The sequence below is a fragment of the Rhinolophus ferrumequinum genome, chromosome 12, assembly GCF_004115265.2.
Source record: "Rhinolophus ferrumequinum isolate MPI-CBG mRhiFer1 chromosome 12, mRhiFer1_v1.p, whole genome shotgun sequence".
In the NCBI taxonomy this organism is placed as follows: Eukaryota; Metazoa; Chordata; class Mammalia; order Chiroptera; family Rhinolophidae; genus Rhinolophus; species Rhinolophus ferrumequinum.
Genome location: NC_046295.1, coordinates 36,990,633 through 37,013,520, shown reverse-complemented (window position 1 = coordinate 37,013,520; position 22,888 = coordinate 36,990,633). Strand labels below are relative to the sequence as shown.

At 43.4% G+C, this 22,888-nt stretch overlaps 2 long non-coding RNA genes across 2 annotated transcripts in view; both read right to left on the bottom strand.

Moving 5' to 3' along the window:
• Nucleotides 1-7,257: 7,257 nt before the first annotated feature.
• LOC117031633 (uncharacterized) lies at nucleotides 7,258-13,209 on the bottom strand. The gene is made up of 3 exons (XR_004424586.1): nucleotides 12,979-13,209; nucleotides 11,922-12,020; nucleotides 7,258-7,710 (listed from the first exon to the last, which is right to left on the bottom strand). It is a non-coding gene; the product is annotated as an uncharacterized LOC117031633 (long non-coding RNA).
• An 8,552-nt stretch (nucleotides 13,210-21,761) lies between these two features.
• The window catches only part of LOC117031632 (uncharacterized), a 29,642-nt gene continuing 28,515 nt past the window's right edge, over nucleotides 21,762-22,888 (bottom strand). The window contains exons 3-4 of the long non-coding RNA XR_004424585.1: nucleotides 22,722-22,785; nucleotides 21,762-22,231 (exon numbers count right to left, since the gene is read on the bottom strand). This is a non-coding gene — a long non-coding RNA (uncharacterized LOC117031632). The remainder of the gene's footprint in view (nucleotides 22,232-22,721; nucleotides 22,786-22,888) is intronic.

Genomic DNA, 22,888 nt, shown 5'->3' with positions numbered 1-22,888 from the left:
CTCTAGTGTCTCCAGGAAGAATGAACTCTTCTTCCTCTAGCAAAGCAACCTACAGAAGAGAGTCAATCCACAAAACAATGAGAATAAAAGTGAGTTTAGAAATGGAATGTTTTACCAAAAAAAAACAAACAAAAAAACACCTGATTTTAAACAGATTCCCACTCCTGTACAGTTCTTGAAGTCACAGATAATGATCTAGGGATCTAGTCCTCAAATCCATTTATTTTGGCATTCAGTGTTTTTAAAATTGAGAGATTCTGCGTACAAATCCTAATGTATGTCTTCTCCTAAAAAAAATAAAAATAAAAAAAAAAACGTTCTGGCAACATTAGGTCTAGATTCATTTGGCAACCATCAGCCAGAGCTGGGTCAACTTTACTCCCTTGAGATAGAACTCCTGCCTCACCCCAAGTCTATTGCTGAGTTTTGTCTGCATCTTGTCCTTCTCCTCCAGCACGTCCCTGCCTGACCACACCCCCTCTCCCAAGCAGGTGTGTACAAATCTTGGTTTACAAAGCACGCCTGCTCCCCCACCCCCATGGCTATATAATCTCATTTAGGCTTCACAGTAGTTCTGTGGAACAGGCAATCGATCCCCAGTTACAATCAAAAAACAAACAAAAGCTTTTTCCAGATTTCTGTATTACAAAGTCATATTCTGTGACATGTAGAAAGTAAATTATAAAAACCGGTTCAAACCAAAACTGGATCTAGCATATTTTTCTGCACCTGGTCAGAACATACAGCTACATGGCATATTGTAAATACCTGGAAAGATTTTTGAAATCCTAATGCGAGGAAGCACCCCAGACCAAATAATTCAGCCTCTCTGGTGGGGGGCTCCGGGCATTAACAGTGTTTTAAATCCCCAGGTGACTGATTGTAATGCTCCCCTGAGACTGTGAACCACTTCCTTCGAGTCTGCCCTCAAATCAATGGCGACCCAACCTCGGGAAAGGAAAAGAAGGGAATTGAACATTTCCCAACTCCTGGCTCTAAGAAAAGTAAAATTGTTACCAGATCTTTAAAGTCTAATGGTTCCTGGGATATTTAGAGGACCGGAGGTATTGTTCTGTCTCAGAAAAAAAAAAATTCTAGGCTTTAATAATAGGAACCAGCCAGACTTACTCCTAACAAGTTCTGGTTAAGTCATACCCTCTTGTAAAGTCACTCATAACCCACCCATTTCACATGCAGGCCAGTGGCCAGTCTGACCTCTACAAGTGCCTCTAACGGGAGCTGTGTACAGGGCTCTTTAGCAGAACGTTGCTGAAATTATTTCATTATGATTTTACTACAGAGGGATTGAAATAAAAGGGGCCAGAGAGGGCCCCCAACATGTTCCAAATATTCACCAGGCAGAAGCACTTAAGCAAGAGACACACCTTCTGCTGGAGATGCTCCAGTTTGGGGCTGAGCCAAGGGTGTGTACACGTGTGGCCTTCGCCAGAGAATAAATATGCATGCAGGCACAGGAAGTCAGCTCCGGCAGCCTAGGGACATTTAAGGTGACCTAGGGATTTAGTTCAAGGCATAACCTGTTCTGTCAAAGCCATTTTCACATGGTCCTCAGCCTCTGATTTTGGGGACTAACAATATTCCAAGAATCAGAGGCTGAATTTTGGAGGGGAAAAAACCTATTCTTACCACTAGCTCAGGAATACTTGGTCATTCTTTGACCCGAGGTGGAAATGACCAATGTATTGGAACCAAGAGTTGGTTCTCTATTTGTTCAATAATGTCTCCAAATAACATCAAGGCTGCAAAACACTGTAATCACCAAAAGTATTTATTAAGCAGCTACTGGCTTAGGGCTATCTAGTTGGTACTTAAGAAACGTATGCATTATTAAATGAAAACTACTGTAAGTGTTTGTTTCTCTGTTGTCACCTTAGAGTTGATAAGGCCCCTATAGATATATAAATACATTATGAATATATAAACACATAACTCTTATTCAATATGGGGATCCTATCTCATTTTGAGATATGTCCATTGTATCAAATGATATGAGGACTATCTCTATCATTTGCAGAGATACGAAACCAACTATTTGCACCAGTGGCCTACCTGAGCCAGCACAGAAGCTCCAGGTTCACACTGGGTAGTTGGAGGACAGGTAGCAGTACCAGGTCAGGTGCTCTGGGGAGGATTTGATGCAGGAAAAAAGTGCTCATCTTTGACCAGAGCTGTGCGAAACCAGTTGCCTCACTTTTTATCTGACCCTCCTCCACCCGGACTGAGCTGGAATGGGAATCAGTCTAGGCTAGTTAGGGTTGGGGAAACGGTTTCAGGCAGATGCCAAAGAGCTGTTCTTTGATTCACCTGCACAGAATCATGGAGCATGGTTTGGAAGGTGCACAGCAACAGTTAAAACTTTTTTAGTTGCAAGTTATAGAATCTCAACAGAAATTGACCTGAACAAAAAGGGAATTTATTGACTTCCAGTCATGGCTGGATGTAAGTGCTCAAATGATATTATCCAGAATCAGTTGCTTTCCATCCCTCAACTCTGATTTCCTCCATGCTGGCTTCATCCTCAGACAGGCCTTCTCTAAGTTGTGGCGATAATAATTGCCAGAAGCTCCTGGCTCACTTCCCACCAGTTTGGCATCCCCAAATAATTCTAATAAGAACTTGGAGCTAGTTGCCATTGACCTAGCCTGCGTCGTATACCCATGTGAACCAATATTTTGACCAGGGGAAGCCAGTTGTCTCACTGGCCAGGCCTCTGTCACATGCCCACTCTTCATTCAAGGAGGGGTGGTCAGACATGGAGTAACACTTTAGGGGATGCCCAAAAGAAATTGGAAGGTGAATGGAAGCTGAGTGTCAAAAACAACAGCTTTCCTACACTGGACTGTGGTGACCCTGTCTGTGGAACCTGGAGTTAGGACATTTCTTCTTACCTTCAATGTCATTGAATTTCCTGTGTCTGAAACTGAATAGGCAATTTGATAAATAGTTTTAATATGAATGGATGAATGAATCTGGTTGAGCGTATAAGCACGAACCATTTAAATATTCTACAGTATTTGGTGATATTCCTAAATGGATGGTACAAAAGCAAAGATGCAAAGATAAAAGAAGAGATCAGAGGAAGCCATAAGAAAAGAGGCAATAGCAGAAATGGCTTTTGAAAGATGACTAGGTATAGAGAGGGGGAGGGGAGCATTCCAAGCGGGGACATACCATGGCCACAGGCCCTGAGATCAGACCAGCCCCATGCATCCAGGAACAGAGAGAAAACTTGCCAGCTGAGCTTCATGTGGGCAAAGAGTGGGAGGCTAGGGTAGGCCAATTTTAAGTGTAGAATGGCCATCTGAAGAGCAGACACTGGGTGGAGCGGAAAGGGGGAGTTGGCATTGAAGGGAGAGAGGAAAAGTTTAGTTTGGGACAGGATGCACCAGCAGCATCTGCAGGAAGCACGAAGTAGGAGAGTGAGGATGACAGCGTTGCTTTGGAAGGATAAGCCTGACGGAGATGTGGAGGGTGGACGGATTGTCAGGGGTGAAGACGGCAACAGGGAGTTAGTCCAGATGCTTTTGCCAGGTAAAGGGGAGGAGGGCCAGGATTCTACCCCTGCAGGTAGAATTCAGCCCAGTCTTAAAAGCCCACTGGTCACCATGCCCTGTCCCCCCTTACCCTTTCTCTCTCCCGCTCCTTTCCCTGCCTCCACTTCCTGAATGCATGTCCAATATTTGACTATATTCAGGAAGCTTTTAAATGCCTGGAGGCTCCACTGAGAGAAGGGCTCAATAATACCATGAGGAAAAACCAAGTCTTGCTAAGAGACACACAGGGACTGATGGGGCTGACACAGAGGCCCAGGGAGGCCAAAGAAGATAAACTTACTGCCCCTATTCGGCAAGCTGACTGACGGACTCTGAACCTCCGCGTCACTGTTTACGTCTGTGTGATCGTCTGCAGGTTCTCTCTGTTGACCTCATTATTTCTCATCTAATTGTGAGAATTTAATTGTGCTAATAATGTACGTAAAGTGCTTGCTTAAATAATGTTTTTGATTGTATTAGTATTAGTTTAGTATTAGTATTAATATTAGTATTAGTAGCATCTGGGAACAACACAAGCAACCGAGCTGGTAAAACTCACCTAGACTTCCTCCCAAAGCTAAAAATTCCTACATGAAAGAGAGGCTTGTAGAGTTGGATTTCAGCTCTTTTCCATTGGTCCTCAAGCCAAACTGAGACCAACGAGCTCTGACCAACCACTAGAGGGAGAGTGGACTTCCAAACACCACAGCCCCTTAACCCAGTGTTTTCACACTGCAGGTAGCTACAGTTTAGTGGTTATGATGTCAACTTACTGGGATTCAAATAGCAGTTTTTAATGAAATAGAAAATGGCAGTGATTGCAGAAGATACAGGTAGATATTGTTTCACACAGTTCTTTCTTTTAGTTACGTAATTATAGATGCATGTGGAAAACGTATTTCCTGTGGGTCATGGTCAATCGTCCAAAAGTTTGAGACACATTGCCTTAAGGCACATGCGGGGGAACACTGCCTATTTTCTTCAATTCTCAGACAGACACCAAACAGGCTACATTCAGGTAAGTCATTGCTCTGTATTAAAGAAGAATCAGATACAGGAGTGGAGGACTAGATTTAACTAATGATGCCCCCATATTGTTAGGAATTTATATTCTTTCTTGGATGCTCTTTCTCTGGTTTTTATTAATATAAGCACGGCTCAAGGTCTAACCTAGCCCTCTTTTTCCAAAGGCCTATGAATAACCTGCACAGCTCTCTTTCTAGGTGATGACATCTACTCCCAAAGCTTTCATTGGTTTCTCTGTGTGGCTGAATCCTGAATTACTTCTTTAGCTCTTAGCTCCAAATGATGGCGGGGATTCTCTCCCTAGATGTCCCATAGACCCCTCAATATCAACCTGTCTGAAACTCAACACATCACTTCCCTTTACTAAAAGAAAGGTACAAAGCCCTTCTTCCTGCGCTCCTTCTCTTGGCCCCTGTCTTCGTCTTGTCAATCTACTATAACAAAATATCACAGATTGGGTGGCTTATCACCATGAAAATATATTCCCCACAGTTCTGGAGACTAGAAATCCATGTTTGGTTGAGGGCCCTCTTCCAGATGTACGACTTTTTGTGCCCTTCACAAAAAGTGGCAGAAGGGGCTAGGGAATCTCTGTGAAACCTCTTTCATAAGGTACTAACTTCATCCATGAGGGTCCCACCCTCGTGACGTAAGCACTTTCCAAAGGCCCCATCTCCTAATAGCCACAATTTCGGGGGGTTAGGATTTCAATATATGAATTTGGAGGGGATACATTGAGACTATAGCAGTCCTCTCTCCTCTCCATAACCCAGATGAGAAAACTCAGTTCTCACCAAGTCTTCTTTTTCCCTCTGTGTTCACCAAGTCCTATCATTTCTATCTCCCCAGTGCCCCATCTGTCCCACCTACTTTTCCCTCCCACTCCCATTGTTTTAGATGATTTGCGTAGTCTTCTTATTGGTCTCTACGTTTCCAATCTTTTTCCATCAGTGTGTTTCCAATCTCTCACCTTACCCATGGATCCTTCTCATGGCCATCAGCTACCTTTCAAGAACACAGATTGAATCATATCATTCATTCATGTCATTCTGATTCTTAAAAACATGCACTAATTCCCCAAAAACATTACAATAAAGTAGAAATATGTAAGCATGGGATTGAAGGCCCAAGCCAGAAATGATGGTTGTATCTCAAGCACCTCAACTGATTAGTGGTGGCTTCTTCAGGAGTTGTGTTGAGAAGGAATCTGACGATTCATACAAAATGAGCAAGAAAGGTTAGCAGTGAGCGCAAAGGGGGCTGCACACACACGCAATCTACTTTTTTGTTTCTTTCTACATACTCTAGTATCAATTGCTTGGTCACAAGAACTACTCATTATTACCCGAATACACTACACAATTTTTATTAACCAAAAAGACCACCATTTTTTTTTTTTTTTAGGTTTTTTTTATCGGGGAATACTGGGGGACAGTGTGTTTCTCCAGGGCCCATCAGCTCCAAATCGTTGTCCTTCAGTCTAGTTGTGGAGGGCACAGCTCAGCTTCAAGTCCATTCACCGTTTTCAATCTTTAGTTGCAGGGGGCGCAGCCCACCATCCCACGTGGGAATGGAACTGGCAACCTTGTTGTTGAGAGCTCCTGCTCTAACCAATTGAACCAATCTGGCCGCCCCAAGACCACCTATTTTCATGATTCCTTTCTTTTGCGGTCTATACTGCTCTTGTCTCAGCTTCTACCTTTTAGACTCCTCATCTTGTTCCTGTAATACTCTGCCTTCACAGTTTATTACTTGTCTCTCCATTAAAAACGTATTAACCTCCCTTGTATTGCAAGTATTACATATGTATGTGTGTATTATGTATGTATATGTATGTGTGCATATGTGTATATGTATGTATGTATATATGTGTGTATTTCTGCTTCTCCCACTGGACAATATGCAAACTCTTTGAAGACACTGAACATATCTTACATATCATCTCTGAACTCTTAGATCCCATATAGTAACTTAAACATAACAAGTATTCAATGGAAGTTTATAGAAATGAATGAACTAATTAACCAATAATCTGATGATATGTTAACTTGGGAAGAAAAAAAAAAGGTCACAGGGAATCTCCAGGAACTGGAATCATCTCAAAAGTAAAGACACTCTTTTAGGAATCTCCCAGTTGCCAGCAGTGAGTAAGATCCACAAGACAGCAGCCCCCAAATTAGGAAGTAGGTGATGCAGCTGCAAATTCAAGAGAAGTGTCTCTTTCATTGGTACATCGGTATAGCACTTGACATTTATAAATGCCTCTGCAAGTACACAAGACAAGCTTAATTTCCCTTTCACCAACCAAGTTTTAGAAGCCATGACCTCCCCAATATCATATGTGTACCCACAAGGCTCAAGCCCACAGCTCACATAGAGTTGTGCTCTTCTGCTTCACCAGTGGGGTTTTGGTAAATTTTAGTGTAGAGAAAAGAATCCACTGCTATTACAAATAATAAGTTGGAAAACTACTGCTGTCTGTCCTGTAACGGTCTTGCCTCAGATCCTCCAAACAGATTCCCTAAGCTGTTTGTAAGTATGCCCCAAACTGGAGATTCAGCCCTAAGACTAGGTAAAAATTGTTTCCAAGAAAAATTTCAAACCACCTTACCAAGCATTGGCAGCTTCTCAAGTTGGAGATTTATATGGAAGCCAATGACCCAAAGCCCTCAGCAAATTGGGGAACACTGTTTGTAATACCACGATAGCCTAAACAACTAAGAGAGAAATCACAGGCACTGGGGGTCTTTCCTTTCCCTTACAGGAAAATAGCTTTTGTTGTCATTGTCCCTTGAATGCCCAAGAGGGAGAAAAAAGAAATCTGAGGAGAGGCGGTGACAAACTTGTTAATTTTCTAAAGTCACCAAGTCCGGTCTTAGAAAAAGGCCATCAGGCATTTTGTTCTTCCAAGAACTATATACTCGGGATTTTTAATTTCGAGCCGTGAAAAACAAATGATCTGGGCCAAAATCAGAGAGAACACTTAAGATTTCAATGATTTTTGGGGTTATCTTCCCTGTGTTTTCTCCTCTGGTCTGTATGGTTCCTCAAACAAAGTGGGATGGAAAAGTTCAAGCGCAGTTCACAGAAGAGAACATTCTGTACTCTGCACAACAGACTGGGTTGCTCCCTGTAAAACAAAATCAACAGCATGATCTCAGCCGCTACTGCCGCGGCAGGCACTGCGCCGCCAACCCACGGGCCCCAGCGTTTGAATAGACCGGCTGTCAAAGGCGCCCTATAGACAGAACAGGCCGCTGAAGGTGCAGCTGTAAACGCATGCGCAAGACACACACACACACACACACACACACACACACACACACACACGCAAAAGGCCACAGAAATGACTTTCTGTCCCATTGTTACTTCTCCCCAGAGGGTCAAGGAAGTTGTTTGGACATTTCTCTTTGGAGAGTAATTACAGCTGAAACATTTCCAAGGAAACAACCCCCCTGCGTGTGCACTTCTGCTCCAGCATTGATTGGAGCTTTTCAATCTTTTGGATGTTGCTGTAATCAAATGACAGCATTAACACTAAATATGCCTCTGCTTCCCTTAGGAGGAAGAGAGGGGGTAGGGAAAGGGAAAGAGAGTCGAGTTGGTTGTTGCACCCCCGCCCCCACTCCCTAAGCTTTTCAATTTTCTTCAGGATCCCGGGCTTTTTCTTCTGTCCTCTAAAATTTAGCACACAGTCCAGTGAATAATGATTGAGTGCATATTTTGTTGCAGTGAATAATACCTGTAGTAAGGTTTTCCTAGTGAAGTGAAAACCTGGCCTTAAAGCCAGTCAGAAAAGAGGGAAGGGAAGCGACGTGTGGACCGTACGTGGAGGGTGAAGGGGAGAGGAGGGTTTGAAGACTGAGGTGCTAGATGGCCCTGGACATGGGTGAGTGTCCTTAAGTATAACGAAGTAGACATCCCCAGGGTCTGGGGTTGCTTCCGCAGTGTTCTTTCCATGCTGAATTCAAGCCTATTCACAAAAGGAAGAAATGACAAAAAGAATGCACAACTGCCCACAGCAGGGGAGTGGAATTGCTGCTCCAAGACTCCTTTAAAGTCCCCCTTTACTGCAGCTGTTTCAGGATGTAGAGACCAGTGGGGTGGGGGTGGGGGTGGGGGTGGGGGTGAGTGTGGGGGTTGAGGGGGAAAGAAACGGGAAGTGGAAAAGCAGGGCTTTCAGTTATGCAAAGGACTTTGAATCCTGGTTTACTGTCTGTGTCACCTCAGGTGAGATCCTCAGACTTTGTACCCATAGTCTCTCCATGTCCTCAGCTGTTAATTAGAAAGAGAGATACCGATTTTGTAGAGCTAGTGACTTTTGTGGAATTTAAGGAAATAATATATGCCTTTGTTTGCCATAGACTAGGTATTTATTTTGCAAATGGTAATCATTGTTATTATTAATGCGAGTACTATTTAGAGAAAGCTGTTAACTGGGGTGTCAGTTAAGAACTTCCACCAACGTGTCCTTTCAAATGTTTTTTTGCCCACATATTTTTATAATTTATTGACTTAGTAAATATCTGTTGAGCACCTGCACTGAGTGCTGTGCTCTGTGCAAAGCACTGCACCAAGCACTGGGGTAACAAAAGCTTCGGCCTCAAGAAGCTTCCTCACCTTTCCAAGGAGGCCAGTGAACACAGGCCAGCGGCAGAGCCCTGGGTCTTGACAAATGCTTCTCCACAGCTGCCTTCTCTCATGCTCAGGCTACTTCCTTCTAGATCCCAGACCAACTACCGTGCTTCCCAGAAAGTGAGACCTAACCAGACAGTCAGCTCTAATGTGTCTTTTGAAGCAAAAATTAATGTAAGACCCGGTCTTATTTTACTATAATATAAGATCAGTTCTTATGTAATATAATGTAATGTAATAATATAATACCAGGTCTTATATTAATTTTTGCTCCAAAAGACGCATTAGAGCTGATTGTCCGGCTAGGTCTTATTTTCTGGGAAACATGGTATGTGGCTGTCGCAAGCCATCCCACAGAGAAAAAAGCTGCTGGGGAGCAGGGATTGGTCAGAAACAGCCTGATGCAAGACATTTCTGGGACTCCTCTTCCAGAATGTAAACACCCTTTCTCACCTCAGGACTAGAGCTCCTGCCAAGACTTTGAAAAACAAGTTACACAAGCACCTTTGAGGCGGTTGGACATGCCACATCATGGCTGCTGCTACACGGAAGGCGGCAGGGGTGGCCTCAAGGACTCAGTCAGGAATAATACAGAAATCTGTAAACACAAGACTCACTGGGCCAGAAGTCCAAAACAACCACAAGCCCTTGGGCACCACACCAAACCCCAGCCTGTGGAAGTAGTCAGTCATTGAAGATAATTTCACAGATTTCCCTACTGCCATCACTGATCCGATCTCAGAATTCACAGAGGAATCGCCTGCCATTAGATCAGGGCCCAAGCCAAGGCAAGGCTTCCTGGAACGGGTCACCTTGACAGCTTCAATTCTTTCTTCCCCATCGTGATCGCCTCCCTAACGAGACCTACCTCACCTAGGGCCCTGTTTAAAATTTTGGCAGCAGACAGCCCTGTCTCAAAACCACCCTTCCCCATTGGACCTCCTTTGCCAAGGGCTACTGCCAACTCTAGCCAGTTGCAGGTGGGCTTTCTCAGAGGGCTAGAGTGTGCATGGGGCAGTAAACGCAAAACCCTAGGGATTTGAGGTAGACCAAACTAAATAAATCCAGGGACTAGGCAAGTAACCAAGCTCTCAGAGGAAGTAAATGAAGGAAAGTCGTTTCCAGAGAAATAAGCAAGAGTTCATACCAACACACACATACTTGATGGGAGGAGCCTAAGAGAATGATGTTGGTTGACCATTCATTATGTGCCAGGTGCTTTATATACGTTCTCTCATTTAATCTCCATAATAATCCTGTGTAGTAGGTAGTGATGTCATCCAAGACCCAAAGAGCTTAAATAACTGGCCCAAAGTCATGCGGCCAAGTACATGGCGGCGCTTGCATGTGAACCCAGTTTCACCCAGCTTGAAATCCCAGATTCCTTTCATTATACTTTCTGCCTCTCTGTTTGTAAGGATCTTACTAGAATACTGTGGAATCATCTTATACATCTAGTTTGCTTTTTCAGAAATTGAAGTCTCTGGTTGAAGTCCTAACACCAAGTCCCACTCCTCCAGTCAGATATATGTCGTCTGTCTCCATCTATCTACACAATCAGCAATAGTTGTTGAACATGCATGAGGCACTATGCTATGTTCTCTGGAGGATACAAAGGTGAGTTATGCGTGAGTGCTGGCTTCAAGGAACTTACAGTCTGTCTGGAAAGGATAGGCTGTGTTGCAATAACGCACAATTATTTATTATTTGTTTATTTTATTAATGATTCAGATCACCTCTGAATCTAAATGGCAGGAACACAATGAAGGTTTACTTCTCGTTCACACCACACACCCCTTGTGAGTCAGCAGTGTCCTCACTCAAGAACCCAGAGAGATGGACAGTCCACTAGATGTCTCAAACATTGCCAGGCACCATGTCAGGGGGAAAGACAGCGTGATCAGTCACTCACCAGCTCTTACCAATTCTTCCTCTGACCACTTCTTCCTGAATGGGGTTCATTTCCGTTCTGCTCACATTTAATTGGCCAAAGCAAATTAAACAGCCACACATAGCTTCAAGGCATTAGAGAAATACAAACCTACCATAAGTCTGCAAGTGAGGAAAAACTTGAAAAATATGATAAATAGACCTGCTAATAACCACATTCTTGGAAGAGGAATGGCCTCAAAGCCTTATACCCGAAATTCCAAATAATGTAAGACTGAAAGATTAAATACCCTCAGACTGGATTCATTCAAGGCTTATGTCCTAAGGACTCAAGAAAGAATTGCCTGGACTGGAGACATCAGTGAAGTATCCTGAGGAAGTGAAGACCTGCACTGAGCCTTGCAGAGTGGGAAGAGCTTGGATGGACCTACAAGACCAGACCAGTTGCATTCATCTTGACCTTCAATAGGGTGATGGTAACCCACCACCAACCACTCTCATGAACAACATAGGTCACTCCAGGCCTGGAGCGACAACCTGAATGGATGCTGGAAAGCCAGAATGTACACCATGGGCTTGAGAGGAGGGGGCCCATCATAGCTGGGCAGAGTGCTAGTCAGGGAGAAAGGACAGTTGGCCAAAGCATTACTTAAGAAGGTATAGAAGATCTTTAAACAGGAGGAAATCATGATTAGAAGGGGATTTTAGGGATTTTAATCTGTGGCTATATTCTTTCATTTATTTCTTCTCTTGCTTCATAAATAGTTTAAATATTTTGCATAGGCGATGCAAAGGTGTATAAAGCTTGGTTCTTACCCTCAACATGCTTCTGTCTTTAGCAGAAGGAGAAGAAAGGTGCTTGGTTTTTCATCCTTGCCTTTTAAGAGGGATTGATCTCAGACTGATGAACAGGATCTAAAATTTCAAGGATGCACGTTAATAAAGAAGGAAGGGCTACAAAGCCTAAATTGCTAGTTGAGACTGGGGTGATAGTAAGGAATCCAGGGGTGAGAGGAAGTCAGAGGATTTAAGAAAGGGGGCAACGGGAGAAAAAGCTTTTGGAATGATGGAGATTTTTAATGAGGATTTTTATGAAGTTTGGCCCTATCGTGTTCAATGGAAACCCTCCACTTTTCTTCCCTGTGAACATTTCAGTAAAATCTACATTACTCAGAATGCTTTGGAAGGGGGCTTGAGAGGTCATGGGGGTGGGGGACCATTGGGTAGAAATGAAATGACAATCGTGGCCTCCTAGTGAGCCGAGGGTGTGAGCAGGGATTTCCCAAGAGAGGCCAGTCACGTCAGTGTTAAATACATATGTACAATCACAGTGGTACAGGATAAAGCGGCAATTTTGGGAATGGGTGAGTTTGTCGAGAACAGCTTCGTAAAGGAAATTAAATGTGATCCTGGTACCAAGTGTTAAAAAACCAGAAAGTGTCCCCAGCCCATGTGGATTAATGGAAGTGTTCTAGTCCAGGCATAAAAGAGCAGCATGTGCAAAGACACTGGGGTGTAGAAGAGCCTGCTTTATTTGAACTACTCCAAGCAAACACTGATGGACAGGATTATGAGGGATCAAGTCAGGAAGAGCAAGTTCGGTAATCCAATCCAGTAAGCAGGTTTTGTAGAAATGAGGGCATGTATTCATCTTCAAAATGATTTATTCAGCATTTACTGACTCGCAAATACTTTCCAGCTTTTATATTATTACAAAGAAATTTTGTTTTGACTTGGCAAGATCCTGGGAAACTTATGATTTCCTACTTTCTTAACTATTGGTGAGAAAAATGGTGGATGCAGAGGTGAACTTTTCTAAGGACGTCCTGACTTATTTATATTCATTGCTCACGTACAGTATGCCAATATTTACCTTGCTGCTAAGCACCACCTCTCCATGTGCAGTGGAGAGAACGTGCCAAGAGCCTGCATATCCTGTGTCCCGCGAGGTGAAGGATTGCCTGAGACAGCAGCACACAGAAGCAGAAAGGTGGTGTCTATTAAAACACACTTCTTGATTTACAGTCAACTGTCAGGTAGGAAAATTTATCTCTGCTGATCAGAGCGGAAAGTACCCTGAGTGTGGGGTGTGAGTGTATGTGTATGCCCGGGTATATTTTAACTATCCACCTGGGAAATCTCTAAATCAGCATTTATTTCAATAATCTCATACATTCATATGGCACCTTTCTCCACAAATGCTTCCAAAGCAGTTTGTAAATTTTATATAGCTGGAGAACCATCACTGCTGGAATAGAAGGAAATATATATGCTTATCAGCTTCCTAACAAGAACCTGGGATTACATGTACTTTTGTGAAGACGCACAGGGTTCCAAGGATGTGTATCTAATTCAGAATGTGTGTATCTTTAAATGACATTGGAGTTCATTAAAATCACTATTCAAATTTCCTCCTAATAATCTATTCACATTCTACCTAGCCTTCCAGGCCCACCTCTAGATTCCACTCTTCAGTTGCCACTAAAATTCAGTCCCCTGGAGCAAAATACTGTCACCTTGCCTTGGATATTGCTCTTCCCTAAATACCCAGAAGAACAGAAGTGGGCAGGAGATTTTGTATCACTCTTGATGGTTATACATTATGCATTTCTGGCCCATGCAGAGGCTGAGAAGCATCTGAGAGGCCCGTGAGCACCTTTGAGGAAACGAAAGGAACTTCAAATCATTCATTCAGTCAATATTTACTGAGCAATTGTTATGTTCCAAAACTCAGCCGGGGCGCTGGAGATAAGCTGAGAGCATAAGAGACCAGGCCCCTGAGCTCGTGGAGCCAGCAGTCTAGCAAGGATATGGCTATTAGTGAAATAATCACATAAATCATAGTAAACTGAGAGCCAAGATAAGTGCTACAAAGGGTCGTTCTGAGAGCATAAGGGAACTTCAGGAGTCAGGGCAGGCTTTCATGAGGAAATGAAGTACACGTTTTCATCTGAAGGATGAATAGGAGTTAACTAGACCAATCTCTCTCTCTCTCTCTCTCTCTCTCTCTCTCTCTCTCTCTCTCTCTCTCCTCACCCCCAACCTGTTTTCTCATTTGTAAAATGACTATACTAACAGTACTTTGCCTAAGTGTGGGGTCCCCAGAAGAGCCAACCTTGAAATCAGGACTCTTGTGAATGTGGTTTCTTAGGAAGTGTCCCCAAGGAAAACTGCTTGAGAAGCCGAATGGGACTGGGAAGGGAAGGGAAGGAAGCATGTTTGAGAAGCAAGCAAAATGCCATGGAGGGGAGAACTGGAGACAAGGTAGGTGACACGGGGAGCTGGGGTGCTTGTCCCTTGCACTGGTTAGTTACCAATCAAGTCCCAGGCACGTCTGCCCTCTCAGCTGGGAAGCAAAATGGTTCCAGTAGCTTGAGAACTGTCCCCCAACACACAGCTGCCATGGTGCTGGCTGCTGGGCACACAGCACATGGTGATAACCGTGTGCAGGAATATGGCAAAGGGATGTGGGCAGAGGATGGAGGCCTCTGCTACATAGGCTGCAGGTACAGGTGAAAGAAAACAATGCATAGTGGAGCACAGCACAATGCCTGGCACATAGTAAGTGCTCACTAAATATTATCTCTCGTAATTCTTATTATTGACTGTGCATTGACATGGCCCGGACAGGCTCTGCTTTACCCACCCAGTCATCTCTGCCTACTCCCACCCTGCAGGAACCCACTCTGCTACCCGCACTCCCTGCCAGGTCTCCTGAGACAAACACACATATAAATATAGCAAAATATATTTATATTTCCCAGGATTGTCACATTTTGCTGAGCTCATAACAGAACTGAACAAATAGCCCTGTCATCCTCTGTAATACGTTCTATCATTCACTGAGGCTTCATCTCTCCCCGGCCTCCTGGGCTCCTGGAGCTCAGAAATTCATGTGCCTGGCTGCTTCTTAAATGTGATGTGTACTAACCTGATACAATTCTCAGGCCTTCGTTTGCTGGGCAAGTTGATAGAATTTTTGGACCAGAGGGATTTCCTCGATCTGCTCATCTTACTGGGTGGCGCCCTGAACAATTGTTTTCCACTTCAAACATCAGCATTTTAAATAAAAAGAATGAATTATGATATATGAACAAGAATGAATCTCAAAATCATTATCCTGGGTGGAAAAGCCAGACACAAAAGAACATATATGGTATGATTCCGTTTATTGCAAATTCTGAAACAGGCAGAATTAATCTATTGTGACAGAAAGTGGGCCAGCGGTTGCCTGGGACTGGGGCTGGGGTAACTGCAAAAAGGCCTAAGGGAACTTTGGGGAGTTGAAATGTTGCTTGTCTTGGTTGTGGAGGTGGTTACACCAGTTGTATACATTTGTCAAAACTCATTAGAATGGTATTCTTCAAATGGATGTGTTTTTGCTGCATGTAAAGTATACCTTACTGAAGTTTATTTTAAAATTAAATACATAGGCATTTTATTGCCTGACCAAGAGATCAAAAGTAGATCCAAGACAATCCCAGGGAAGCCTTTCTATTGTTCCCCTTCTGCACCCACTATTTTTTCTTTTGGCAAGAAGTTGGTCTTTATTATTTGCACTAATGGAGGGGAACAATGGCCTAGAGAATTTAAAAAGAGAATAACCCACGAGTCATTTGCATCTGATGGCTCTGGAATGTGTTTTGTTGCCTATCTGGTATGTGAATAGAGATATGCCTGCTTGATATCCCGAAATACACTTCAAAGGAAATAATGGACTTCCTGAATTGTGAAGACCTGAATTGTTGGAAGCTTGGGAGGCACTTCACTTTCCCTGCCTGACCCCACTTTTCCCTTCTCCTCATTCCAAGCAGAAAATGCAATGTGTCACCCAATCCCAAACCTCCCTTCAAGCAGGCTATCTCTGTTGTTGAAGCTCTGCCTTCTTAAGATCAGGTGCCTCTGTGTTACATGTAGTGAAAATAGAGGGAGTTGAGATACTCAAGCCATTGAAAAAAGGCTTAAAAAAAGGTTCCTTGCAAATTAAGTGGAATCATCTACTTGAAGATAATTGAGAACAGATTCAACAAAAATTAGTTCTTTATATTTAGGATGCAGCTTAGCTGGATCTGGCTCTGGGAAGCCTCTGCTGGTACTCATCACACCCCCAAGCCCTGCTGCTCTCAGGGTTGGATTGGCTGCTCCTGGTATTTTCACCCCACCCCCACCCAAACACCCTGGACTTCGTCTTTCAGGGCACTTACCACGCGGAGGGCAAATACATGTTTACTAATCTGTGTCCTGGACCCAGACTGAAAGCTCTTTGAAAAGCAGGGTCTGCTGAGGTCACCATTGTAACCCCAGCTACCAGGGCCAGGCTCATAGTAGGTGCTTAATAAATAGTTGTTGAGTTGTTATTATTCTGAACACATCACAACAGAGTTTATTTAAGGTTTTGAAAATCAATTGCACAAACAGGAAAACTCTGGCGCTTCCAAAGGGAACTCCACCCAGACAGAGCTCCAGCAGGAAATACCAAAAAGTCAGTATCTAGCACAGAAATTATGTTTCAGGGCAAACTCTCATGAGTTGATTTCTGAGAGACAGTGGAATAGTCTGAAAAATCCAAGGCTTTAGGAACTCGTCATACAAATTTTCCTCCAAAGCAGGTGACAGTCTGTAAGTGGGGATAGAGGGAAGGGAGGAGAAGCTCCCAGGAGAAGGCCCTGGGGCTCTGGAGGAGCAGGGAACTTGGAGTCAATGGCCCAGCCTCGGTGGCTAGACTCAACGCCTCTGTAAATGACACTTCCCTCAGAGAGTTGTTGTGAAGTCCCTTCTGTAAGTTCTTAAGGGTGATATGCATTTTAGCTGCTATATTATCAGGAAAGACAACAACAACACTCACCTGGGACTTTCAAGTTCAGAGAAGAAAGGAGGAATGAGGAAATGCTGAAAAATAATCACAAGTTACTCCTATTATTATTAAGTATTATTATTCAAACACTGGCTTTCAAAGTATGAATCACCCCAGCTCCTTCTTTCTTTCTTTCCCATGGCCTCCTGGGTTCTCACCCTGGGCTCATTTGTCTCACAGGAGCAAGGAGAGAGCACAGAGAGTTTAAGTTCACTCAGCACTACTACACATTACCTGCATTCAAACTAGGAAAGAAACAGTTAGCTAACATGAGCAGTTGACAGTATCTGAATCCCAACTTTCCATAAATTCACCCTGGTGGGCACCTAGGTATCAATATGTACAGTACCAACATTTGTTGATTGATGGTGCCTCCGTTCACAAATACTTAGTTAAGTGACCTCATGAATTTAACAGAATGCCATTGCCTAGACCCATCAACTAACTTCCCTTGAATTTAGATAATGAACAATGCCAATCAATATTTGGGGGAAAGCACAAGAATTGCAGAACAGCAACAATCAGGTCAATTCCTAGTGAAAGTTCAGCTGGTGCATATGGTGATATCATCATTCATTCATTCATTCATTCAATCATTCGTTCAGCAAGAGGGAAAGAACTTGGAGTCTGGCGTGAGTCCTGGCTCTGCCTTTTATAAACTGGTGATATAACCTTAGTCAAATTGCGTGTCCTTTCCTTTGTAAGTTGCAGGTCACAATAATTCCTACCTTGGAGATTTGCCATGAACACTAAATGACTAGTTTTAATTATTAGTAATAATAATAGCAATAACGGTGGCTCAGAGCCTAATAGGTGCACCAAGAACCTAGAGCCATTTTGCCTTCTCCTCCAGGGGTGTGCATCCACACGTGGCAACAGTGGAGCAGAGCAGCCAACTGTTCATATGGCACTTCCCACTTTAAGAACATTCTTTCCAGCCTTAAGGTCTTAAGTAGCTGCCATTGTCCTCATGCTCACAAGCCTCCGGTAGACATTGAAGGGAATCCTTGCAAAGTGCTGTGTTTCTAGTAAGACAATCACAGTTCCATTAGACTAAGCACTCTGACTATGTTTGGAGGAAGAGAAAGAGCTCACCTGAGTAGGAACTGGAAAACAGAAAACACAAATGACCAAGGTAAATACTTAAGAAACCCAGTTCAAGCATCGTGAGTCAGATCTTTCCAGCACAGAGCTGTGGTGAGCACAAAAGCTTCTCTCAATGTCTCCCTGCCTAACCACAATTCAAGTACAGTGCTTTGTAAAGAATGTGTGCCAATACATTCAATAAATATTTATCATGCCTTCTGTGGGATAGGCAAAGTGAGAAACATGAACCATATGGGGCATTCTCCTGAAGGAATTTGTCTGGTAAATGCATGATGACCTAACAAGAAAGTTTTACATATCAGTTCTAGTTTATCAAATTCCATAGTACTTTATCTGTCCGACTCTTAGGCAGCAGTTTCTCTCAAGCCTGTAGCTGACTTCTCATATACGAGATCTGACAATTAAGTTTGGGAACTTATTGCAACGATGTTGCTAAATTTTTTTGATATCAGAGGGATTATTTCTTATGAATTTGGACAACTGGACAAACAGTTAACCAAGTTTACTATTTGGAAATGCTGAAAAGTCTGCGTGAACAAGTTAGACGACCTGAACTTTTCGCCAACAATTCATCGCTCTTGCATCATGACAATGCACCAGCTCACACTCCACTGTCTGTGAGGGAGTTTTTGGCCAGTAAACAAATAACTGTATTGGAACACCCTCCCTACTCACCTGATCTGGCCCCCATGACTTCTTTCTTTACCCGAAGAAAAAGAAAATTTTGAAAGGAAGACATTTTGATGGCATTCAGGACATCAAGGGTTATATGACAACAGCTCTGATGGCCATTCCAGAAAGAGTTCCAAAATTGCTTTGAACGGTGGACTATGTGCTGGCATCGGTGCATAGCTTCCCAAGGGGAATACTTCGAAGGTGACCATAGTGATATTCAACAATGAGGTATGTAGCACTTTTTCTAGGATGAGTTCGCGAACTTAATTGTCAGACCTCGTATCTTCCAACCTGGGATTTAATTTCCTTGAAAAGAAAGTATATGGAAGGGAAAATGTTAAGGACCTGGGTTCTTTTTCTGACCATATCCCTAGCTATATGGCCTGGAGCACTGCCCTCCTGTTTTGTTGCCTGAGTTTCACTGCATAATTAGTGGGGAGGAGGCTTGCCATATTGGCTCTCTTAGCTGTTTCTGTGGATGTACACTCTGAACAAACAGCCAATGATTTGTAGGTAGCCAAGGAAAAGTATGATTGGAGGGAGAAGGTCACCAGTGACGTTTGACAAGACAGGAAATGCAATAGCTGTCTTCCACTGGAGAGCTACATACTATGCAATCGGCAAAGGACAGCGGTCCAGACATTTCAACCGAGTGCACTGCCTATCTTATCAATGACTGCAAGAACCGTATAGGCAACTACGGTCAGTTTGCACCATTTCAAAGAAAGGCATTTACAGGTGTGACAATACCAAACACAGTTAGTTAACATTATACATATACGTGTGTGTGTGTGTGTGTGTGTGTGTATATATATATATATATATACACACACACACACACATATAATATGTATATATATATAATGTGCATATATATATATACACGCACGTGTATATAGCATTAGTGTATATTATTATATAATATACAGCATTATTGGACACACACACACAAACACACACATACACACACGGTCTGGTCAGCTATTAGGGTTGGCTGGTGAAGAGTTTTACTTGCTTTTGGAACCAATGTGTTTCATGGTAAAGAATTCAACCTAATGAAACATGAGTCTCAAAGCATCCGCTTGATTGAAGAAGAGTCAGTTTGCGTTAAAGTAGGCCGATGCGGGTGTTGCCAAGAGGGCTGCTACTTAGAGGGCTGCTGCCCTCTCTTCCTTCTCTCTGTTCCTAAAGGCCCGGCCCTCTCCCCGTGATGTTATCAGATGGAGAATGCTGGGAAAAAGGGTCTGTAGCAGCTGCAGAAAAACAGCACAGCAGAGGGTTATACCTCATGCAGAGAAGGGAGTAGTAACTATAGGAGAGGGCTATGGCAGTCTTGGATGCAGGCACACAAAGAAACAAAAAGGAATTTGTTCCATGCAAACTGGCTAAGGGCAGAACCAAAGAAACCATCTGTTTGTCCCTGGTCCTTTCAGCCAGATCAGACCCCTTACCCACATGCTAGACCTCAGCTATTGGTATTGGAGGTACTCCCTTTCTTACTCAAGTTTGGAACCAACTGGGAGAAAGTCGCAGGAGTTGGGCAGATGGAGATGAAAATGCTGTTCCTATTGTTTGCTGTGCACAGAACGTTTGTGTCCCAAACATTCACATGTTGAAACACTAACCTCCAACATGATGCTATTTGGAGATGGGCCTTAGTCAAACAAGAATTTATGAGCATCTAGTGTGCACCCCACTCTGCCAGACACTCAGCGAACACATAAGACTTGCCCCCTCCAACCTTCTGAATGCAACCGTGGAAAGAGCTGACACAAAAATGCCCAAAAGCCTGGTTTCCGCTTTTTTTTTTCTTCTTCCGCCTCTCTGGTTCAAGTGGTTGTTTCTCAGTCTAGTTGTGTAGGACACAGCTCCCTGGCCCCTGCTGGAGGAGCCTTGCGCTCCCCCAGGGAGATCTGTTGTTCACAATCTTAGTTGTAAAGGGTGCAGCTTACTACTGGTCCATGTGGGGATCGAACCGGCGAACTCAGCATGAGGAGCATGGTGCTCCAACCACCTGAGCCACCAGGCCAGCCCCTGGTTTCCTTTGAGGAGAGATTTCTTCAGATTGCCTGGGAGAGGCGGAGCATTTAGAAAAACAAAATAAATAGCCAATTCAATTAACTAAGATTAAATGTCTCTCGTCAAATTACACAATTTCTGAAGAAGAGTTGGTATTACCCTTAAGGAGATAAAACTATTCTGAAAAATAATATGTGGTAGTTTTTAAAATGTGAAAAGATTGAGGATCTGCATCCTGCCCTTGATAGAACCATGACTGCTGACCCCACCACAACTCTTAGAGAAATGGATTTGTACATTTTTAGACACCATAGAAAGATTTCTTTCTGCCTAGGTTTCTTCAGGGCATTGTACATTTTGATAAAATTTTAAAACAACACAGCAGGCAAAAGAATAAAGGTTTTTCCTCCTTTAGTCTCAATATAACTGTGTATAAAGGGCAAAGAGGCAACAAGGTCACGTCTAGAAATTCAGGTGCTATTTGTAGCTCCCTAAGGAACAGAACATTTTTGGCCATTTACTCATTCATTCATTTTGCTCCTGCAAAACCTAGCATGAAGATAGGCACACATTAGATGCTCATGAAGCCTTAGTCAATGGATGAATGGGTAGATGGATGGATGTCCAGAGATCAATCCACAGTCCATCCAGCTTCCCATAGCACAGAGTGACGTCGGACCTGTCCAGCAATAACTATTGTGTTTATACCCCACCAGGGACTGGAAGCAGAGAAGTAGAATGAACTTATTCAGAAAGGCTGCTGAACCCAAGAAATAGAGGACTAGAGAAATGTGCAACCTAATCCCTCTAAGACCCATGCTCAGGTCAGCAATGACCTCAGTTTAATTATAAATATTTATTGAGCTTTTGCTACAGGCCAGGCGCTACGGGTACCAAGATGAATAAGATCACATGTTCCTATGATTCCAGTTTACTTTTCTCTAATAGCCCCACAGTCGATCCACTGGTCTTACCCATCATGTCTCTGACCAACTGCCCCTTCCTGCCTTGGCTTCCCTGTCTGTGAGCTTAGAGTCCCTAGTCCAACAATATGCTAACTACTTCCTTGCAGATGCCTTCAACTCCCTTGCTCTCTATCTCCTATTGCCCACTCCTGACAAACCCTCACCTGTGGATGAAACCTATAACTACCTTCTTGTGCCAGCTAAGCATTGCTGGAGAAAGTCACATGACTGTGCCAACTGATGTCATTATAAATGTATCACCCAAACCCAATCGTCTCCCAGTATTCCTGTTTCACTAAATGGCATCACCACCCACCCAGATATTCAAGCCAGAAATAACTCATGAAATTCCCATGTCCAAACCGTCACTAAGGTGTGGATACCGTGTCCAACACGAACCTGAAGTTGACCTCTTCTCTCCATCTGCCACCACCTTGTCCAGGTCTCCATCATTTGCCGCTGAAATTGCCTCTGAATTGGTCTCCCACTTCCACTCTGGTCTGCTTCTGGTTTATTCACCATGAAAGAATGAAAGGGATCTATTAACTCCTAAACTGGATCATGATTGCAGTAGACACTGCCTGCCCATATACCCTCACCCCTCACCAGCCCAATTTACAATCCTCAGCATGGCATACCATTGCTTTCAGGATGAAGTTCAAACTCTTCCTGTCCCAGAAATTCCTGTATGAATCTCCTACACACCTCTCCAATTTTCACTCTCAACATGCTCCCCCTGCCCCACAACACTGGTGCCATATTGCCCTCTATCAGTTTCTTGAACATTCTAAGACCTTTCCCACCTTAGGGTTTCTGTACACTCTATTCTCTTGGGCTGAAATACCCCTCGCTCAGATCCTCACATAAATGCTCGGCCTTCTTCCCCCAAGTCTCAGCTCAGCTCAAATGTCCCTCCTCAGATGGGCCTTCCTCAATTAATCCATCCAAACCAGGGTTTCCTGTTATTCTCTCCTTTATTTCCTTCATGGCACTTACCACAATGTAAAGCCTTTTTTGTGTCTCTGCTTGTCTAATGTTAGTCATCCCACCAGGCTGGAAGCTACAAGAAAACAGAAATCTTTTAGCTTTCTTAACTAGGACATAGCAGAGGGTCTAGCATATGGGAAGCCATCAATACTTTTTTTTTCCTTTTTTTTTTAAGA